This window comes from Hemitrygon akajei, unplaced genomic scaffold, assembly GCF_048418815.1.
Source record: "Hemitrygon akajei unplaced genomic scaffold, sHemAka1.3 Scf000043, whole genome shotgun sequence".
Lineage (NCBI taxonomy): Eukaryota > Metazoa > Chordata > Chondrichthyes > Myliobatiformes > Dasyatidae > Hemitrygon > Hemitrygon akajei.
In genome coordinates, this window is record NW_027331929.1 from 4,843,558 (window position 1) to 4,851,579 (window position 8,022).

Consider the following 8,022-nt stretch of genomic DNA (forward strand, 5'->3'; position numbering starts at 1 on the left):
TGTCTGGGGCATCACAAACTCTGTCCGTCCCACGAGCAGATGCCGAAAGGAGATGTGAGAGGCGAGTTCTTTCACACAGATTGGTGAGTGGCTGGAATGCGTGTCTGGGGCATCACAAACTCTGCCCGTCCCACGAGCAGATGCCGAAAGGAGATGTGAGAGGCGAGTTCTTTCACACAGATTGGTGAGTGGCTGGAATGCGTGTCTGGTTCATCACAAACTCTGTCCGTCCCCCGAGCAGATGCCGAAAGGAGATGTGAGAGGCGAGTTCATTCACACAGATTGGTGAGTGGCTGGAATGCGTGTCTGGGGCATCACAAACTCTGTCCGTCCCCCGAGCAGATGCCGAAAGGAGATGTGAGAGGCGAGTTCTTTCACACAGATTGGTGAGTGGCTGGAATGCGTGTCTGGGGCATCACAAACTCTGTCCGTCCCCCGAGCAGATGCCGAAAGGAGATGTGAGAGGCGAGTTCTTTCACACAGATTGGTGAGTGGCTGGAATGCGTGTCTGGGGCATCACAAACTCTGTCCGTCCCACGAGCAGATGCCGAAAGGAGATGTGAGAGGCGAGTTCTTTCACACAGATTGGTGAGTGGCTGGAATGCGCGCCTGGGGCATCACAAACTCTGTCCGTCCCCCGAGCAGATGCCGAAAGGAGATGTGAGAGGCGAGTTCTTTCACACAGATTGGTGAGTGGCTGGAATGCGCGCCTGGCGCATCACAAACTCTGTCCGTCCCCCGAGCAGATGCCGAAAGGAGATGTGAGAGGCGAGTTCTTTCACACAGATTGGTGAGTGGCTGGAATGCGTGTCTGGGTCATCACAAATTCTGTCCGTCCCCCGAGCAGATGCCGAAAGGAGATGTGAGAGGCGAGTTCTTTCACACAGATTGGTGAGTGGCTGGAATGCGTGTCTGGGGCATCACAAACTCTGTCCGTCCCACGAGCAGATGACGAAATGAGATGTGAGAGGCGAGTTCTTTCACACAGATTGGTGAATGGCTGGAATGCGTGTCTGGGGCATCACAAACTCTGTCCGTCCCACGAGCAGATGCCGAAATGAGATGTGAGAGGCGAGTTCTTTCACACAGATTGGTGAATGGCTGGAATGCGTGTCTGGGGCATCACAAACTCTGTCCGTCCCGCGAGCAGATGCCGAAAGGAGATGTGAGAGGCGAGTTCTTTCACACAGATTGGTGAGTGGCTGGATTGCGTGTCTGGGGCATCACAAACTCTGTCCGTCCCACGAGCAGATGCCGAAAGGAGATGGGAGAGGCGAGTTCTTTCACACAGATTGGTGAGTGGCTGGAATGCGTGTCTGGGGCATCACAAACTCTGTCCGTCCCACGAGCAGATGCCGAAAGGAGATGTGAGAGGCGAGTTCTTTCACACAGATTGGTGAATGGCTGGAATGCGTGTCTGGGGCATCACAAACTCTGTCCGTCCCGCGAGCAGATGCCGAAAGGAGATGTGAGAGGCGAGTTCTTTCACACAGATTGGTGAGTGGCTGGAATGCGTGTCTGGGGCATCACAAACTCTGTCCGTCCCACGAGCAGATGCCGAAAGGAGATGTGAGAGGCGAGTTCTTTCACACAGATTGGTGTGTGGCTGGAATGCGTGTCTGGGGCATCACAAACTCTGTCCGTCCCACGAGCAGATGCCGAAAGGAGATGTGAGAGGCGAGTTCTTTCACACAGTTTGGTGAGTGGCTGGAATGCGTGTCTGGGGCATCACAAACTCTGTCCGTCCCACGAGCAGATGCCGAAAGGAGATGTGAGAGGCGAGTTCTTTCACACAGATTGGTGAGTGGCTGGAATGCGTGTCTGGGGCATCACAAACTCTGTCCGTCCCGCGAGCAGATGTGAGAGGCGAGTTCTTTCACACAGACTGGTGAGTGGCTGGAATGCGCGCCTGGGGCATCACAAACTCTGCCCGTCCCACGAGCAGATGCCGAAAGGAGATGTGAGAGGCGAGTTCTTTCACACAGATTGGTGAGTGGCTGGAATGCGTGTCTGGGGCATCACAAACTCTGTCCGTCCCCCGAGCAGATGCCAAAAGGAGATGTGAGAGGCGAGTTCTTTCACACAGTTTGCTGAGTGGCTGGAATGCGTGTCTGGGGCATCACAAACTCTGTCCGTCCCACGAGCAGATGTGAGAGGCGAGTTCTTTCATACAGATTGGTGAGTGGCTGGAATGCGTGTCTGGGGCATCACAAACTCTGTCCGTCCCCCGAGCAGATGCCGAAAGGAGATGTGAGAGGCGAGTTCTTTCACACAGATTGGTGAGTGGCTGGAATGCGTGTCTGGGGCATCACAAACTCTGTCCGTCCCCCGAGAAGATGCCGAAAGGAGATGTGAGAGGCGAGTTCTTTCACACAGATTGGTGAGTGGCTGGAATGCGTGTCTGGGGCATCACAAACTCTGTCCGTCCCCCGAGCAGATGCCGAAAGGAGATATGAGAGGCGAGTTCTTTCACACAGATTGGTGAGTGGCTGGAATGCGTGTCTGGGGCATCACAAACTCTGTCCGTCCCACGAGCAGATGCCGAAAGGAGATGTGAGAGGCGAGTTCTTTCACACAGATTGGTGAGTGGCTGGAATGCGTGTCTGGGGCATCACAAACTCTGTCCGTCCCCCGAGCAGATGCCGAAAGGAGATGTGAGAGGCGAGTTCTTTCACACAGATTGGTGAGTGGCTGGAATGCGTGACTGGGGCATCACAAACTCTGTCCGTCCCACGAGCAGATGCCGAAAGGAGATGTGAGAGGCGAGTTCTTTCACACAGATTGGTGAGTGGCTGGAATGCGCGCCTGGGGCATCACAAACTCTGTCCGTCCCACGAGCAGATGCCGAAAGGAGATGTGAGAGGCGAGTTCTTTCACACAGATTGGTGAGTGGCTGGAATGCGTGTCTGGGGCATCACAAACTCTGTCCGTCCCACGAGCAGATGCCGAAAGGAGATGTGAGAGGCGAGTTCTTTCACACAGATTGGTGAGTGGCTGGAATGCGTGCCTGGGTCATCACAAACTCTGTCCGTCCCCCGAGCAGATATGAGAGGCGAGTTCTTTCACACAGACTGGTGAGTGGCTGGAATGCGCGCCTGGGGCATCACAAACTCTGCCCGTCCCACGAGCAGATGCCGAAAGGAGATGTGAGAGGCGAGTTCTTTCACACAGATTGGTGAGTGGCTGGAATGCGTGTCTGGGGCATCACAAACTCTGTCCGTCCCACGAGCAGATGCCGAAAGGAGATGTGAGAGGCGAGTTCTTTCACACAGATTGGTGAGTGGCTGGAATGCGTGTCTGGGGCATCACAAACTCTGTCCGTCCCCCGAGCAGATGCCGAAAGGAGATGTGAGAGGCGAGTTCTTTCACACAGATTAGTGAGTGGCTGGAATGCGTGTCTGGGGCATCACAAACTCTGTCCGTCCCCCGAGCAGATGCCGAAAGGAGATGTGAGAGGCGAGTTCTTTCACACAGATTAGTGAGTGGCTGGAATTCGTGTCTGGGTCATCACAAACTCTGTCCGTCCCACGAGCAGATGCCGAAAGGAGATGTGAGAGGCGAGTTCTTTCACACAGATTGGTGAGTGGCTGGAATGCGTGTCTGGGTCATCACAAACTCTGTCCGTCCCACGAGCAGATGCGAGAGGCGAGTTCTTTCACACAGATTGGTGAGTGGCTGGAATGCGTGTCTGGGGCATCACAAACTCTGTCCGTCCCACGAGCAGATGCCGAAAGGAGATGTGAGAGGCGAGTTCTTTCACACAGATTGGTGAGTGGCTGGAATGCGTGTCTGGGGCATCACAAACTCTGTCCGTCCCACGAGCAGATGCCGACAGGAGATGTGAGAGGCGAGTTCTTTCACACAGCTTGGTGAGTGGCTGGAATGCGTGTCTGGGGCATCACAAACTCTGCCCGTCCCACGAGCAGATGCCGAAAGGAGATGTGAGAGGCGAGTTCTTTCACACAGATTGGTGAGAGGCTGGAATGCGTGACTGGGGCATCACAAACTCTGTCCGTCCCACGAGCAGATGCCGAAAGGAGATGTGAGAGGCGAGTTCTTTCACACAGATTGGTGAGTGGCTGGAATGCGTGTCTGGGGCATCAGAAACTCTGTCCGTCCCACGAGCAGATGCCGAAAGGAGATGTGAGAGGCGAGTTCTTTCACACAGATTGGTGAGTGGCTGGAATGCGTGTCTGGGGCATCACAAACTCTGTCCGTCCCACGAGCAGATGCCGAAATGAGATGTGAGAGGCGAGATCTTTCACACAGATTGGTGAATGGCTGGAATGCGTGTCTGGGGCATCACAAACTCTGTCCGTCCCACGAGCAGATGCCGAAATGAGATGTGAGAGGCGAGTTCTTTCACACAGATTGGTGAATGGCTGGAATGCGTGTCTGGGGCATCACAAACTCTGTCCGTCCCGCGAGCAGATGCCGAAAGGAGATGTGAGAGGCGAGTTCTTTCACACAGATTGGTGAGTGGCTGGATTGCGTGTCTGGGGCATCACAAACTCTGTCCGTCCCACGAGCAGATGCCGAAAGGAGATGTGAGAGGCGAGTTCTTTCACACAGATTGGTGAGTGGCTGGAATGCGTGTCTGGGGCATCACAAACTCTGTCCGTCCCGCGAGCAGATGCCGAAAGGAGATGTGAGAGGCGAGTTCTTTCACACAGATTGGTGAGTGGCTGGAATGCGTGCCTGGGTCATCACAAACTCTGTCCGTCCCCCGAGCAGATGTGAGAGGCGAGTTCTTTCACACAGACTGGTGAGTGGCTGGAATGCGCGCCTGGGGCATCACAAACTCTGCCCGTCCCACGAGCAGATGCCGAAAGGAGATGTGAGAGGCGAGTTCTTTCACACAGATTGGTGAGTGGCTGGAATGCGTGTCTGGGGCATCACAAACTCTGTCCGTCCCGCGAGCAGATGCCGAAAGGAGATGTGAGAGGCGAGTTCTTTCACACAGATTGGTGAGTGGCTGGATTGCGTGTCTGGGGCATCACAAACTCTGTCCGTCCCACGAGCAGATGCCGAAAGGAGATGTGAGAGGCGAGTTCTTTCACACAGATTGGTGAGTGGCTGGAATGCGTGACTGGGGCATCACAAACTCTGTCCGTCCCACGAGCAGATGCCGAAAGTAGATGTGAGAGGCGAGTTCTTTCACACAGATTGGTGAGTGGCTGGAATGCGTGTCTGGGGCATCACAAACTCTGTCCGTCCCACGAGCAGATGCCGAAAGGAGATGTGAGAGGCGAGTTCTTTCACACAGATTGGTGAGTGGCTGGAATGCGTGTCTGGGGCATCACAAACTCTGTCCGTCCCACGAGCAGATGCCGAAAGGAGATGTGAGAGGCGAGTTCTTTCACACAGTTTGGTGAGTGGCTGGAATGCGTGTCTGGGGCATCACAAACTCTGCCCGTCCCACGAGCAGATGCCGAAAGGAGATGTGAGAGGCGAGTTCTTTCACACAGATTGGTGAGTGGCTGGAATGCGTGTCTGGGGCATCACAAACTCTGTCCGTCCCGCGAGCAGATGTGAGAGGCGAGTTCTTTCACACAGACTGGTGAGTGGCTGGAATGCGCGCCTGGGGCATCACAAACTCTGCCCGTCCCACGAGCAGATGCCGAAAGGAGATGTGAGAGGCGAGTTCTTTCACACAGATTGGTGAGTGGCTGGAATGCGTGTCTGGGGCATCACAAACTCTGTCCGTCCCCCGAGCAGATGCCGAAAGGAGATGTGAGAGGCGAGTTCTTTCACACAGTTTGCTGAGTGGCTGGAATGCGTGTCTGGGGCATCACAAACTCTGTCCGTCCCACGAGCAGATGTGAGAGGCGAGTTCTTTCATACAGATTGGTGAGTGGCTGGAATGCGTGTCTGGGGCATCACAAACTCTGTCCGTCCCCCGAGCAGATGCCGAAAGGAGATGTGAGAGGCGAGTTCTTTCACACAGATTGGTGAGTGGCTGGAATGCGTGTCTGGGGCATCACAAACTCTGTCCGTCCCCCGAGCAGATGCCGAAAGGAGATATGAGAGGCGAGTTCTTTCACACAGATTGGTGAGTGGCTGGAATGCGTGTCTGGGGCATCACAAACTCTGTCCGTCCCACGAGCAGATGCCGAAAGGAGATGTGAGAGGCGAGTTCTTTCACACAGATTGGTGAGTGGCTGGAATGCGTGTCTGGGGCATCACAAACTCTGTCCGTCCCCCGAGAAGATGCCGAAAGGAGATGTGAGAGGCGAGTTCTTTCACACAGACTGGTGAGTGGCTGGAATGCGTGTCTGGGGCATCACAAACTCTGTCCGTCCCATGAGCAGATGCCGAAAGGAGATGTGAGAGGCGAGTTCTTTCCCACAGATTGGTGAGTGGCTGGAATGCGTGTCTGGGTCATCACAAACTCTGTCCGTCCCACGAGCAGATGCCGAAAGGAGATGTGAGAGGCGAGTTCTTTCACACAGATTGGTGAGTGGCTGGAATGCGTGTCTGGGGCATCACAAACTCTGTCCGTCCCACGAGCAGATGCCGAAAGGAGATGTGAGAGGCGAGTTCTTTCACACAGATTGGTGAGTGGCTGGAATGCGTGTCTGGGGCATCACAAACTCTGTCCGTCCCCCGAGCAGATGCCGAAAGGAGATGTGAGAGGCGAGTTCTTTCACACAGATTGGTGAGTGGCTGGAATGCGTGTCTGGGGCATCACAAACTCTGTCCGTCCCACGAGCAGATGCCGAAAGGAGATGTGAGAGGCGAGTTCTTTCACACAGATTGGTGAGTGGCTGGAATGCGTGTCTGGGGCATCACAAACACTGTCCGTCCCCCGAGAAGATGCCGAAAGGAGATGTGAGAGGCGAGTTCTTTCACACAGACTGGTGAGTGGCTGGAATGCGTGTCTGGGGCATCACAAACTCTGTCCGTCCCACGAGCAGATGCCGAAAGGAGATGTGAGAGGCGAGTTCTTTCACACAGATTGGTGTGTGGCTGGAATGCGTGTCTGGGGCTTCACAAACTCTGCCCGTCCCCCGAGCAGATGCCGAAAGGAGATGTGAGAGGCGAGTTCTTTCACACAGATTGGTGAGTGGCTGGAATGCGTGTCTGGGGCATCACAAACTCTGTCCGTCCCCCGAGCAGATGCCGAAAGGAGATGTGAGAGGCGAGTTCTTTCACACAGATTGGTGAGTGGCTGGAATGCGTGACTGGGGCATCACAAACTCTGTCCGTCCCACGAGCAGATGCCGAAAGGAGATGTGAGAGGCGAGTTCTTTCACACAGATTGGTGAGTGGCTGGAATGCGTGTCTGGGGCATCACAAACTCTGTCCGTCCCACGAGCAGATGCCGAAAGGAGATGTGAGAGGCGAGTTCTTTCACACAGATTGGTGAGTGGCTGGAATGCGTGACTGGGGCATCACAAACTCTGTCCGTCCCCCGAGCAGATGCCGAAAGGAGATGTGAGAGGCGAGTTCTTTCACACAGATTGGTGAGTGGCTGGAATGCGTGACTGGGGCATCACAAACTCTGTCCGTCCCACGAGCAGATGCCGAAAGGAGATGTGAGAGGCGAGTTCTTTCACACAGATTGGTGAGTGGCTGGAATGCGTGTCTGGGGCATCACAAACTCTGTCCGTCCCCCGAGCAGATGCCGAAAGGAGATGTGAGAGGCGAGTTCTTTCACACAGATTGGTGAGTGGCTGGAATGCGTGACTGGGGCATCACAAACTCTGTCCGTCCCACGAGCAGATGCCGAAAGGAGATGTGAGAGGCGAGTTCTTTCACACAGATTGGTGAGTGGCTGGAATGCGTGTCTGGGGCATCACAAACTCTGTCCGTCCCACGAGCAGATGCCGAAAGGAGATGTGAGAGGCGAGTTCTTTCACACAGATTGGTGAGTGGCTGGAATGCGTGACTGGGGCATCACAAACTCTGTCCGTCACCACGAGCAGATGCCGAAAGGAGATGTGAGAGGCGAGTTCTTTCACACAGATTGGTGAGTGGCTGGAATGCGCGCCTGGGGCATCACAAACTCTGTCCGTCCCA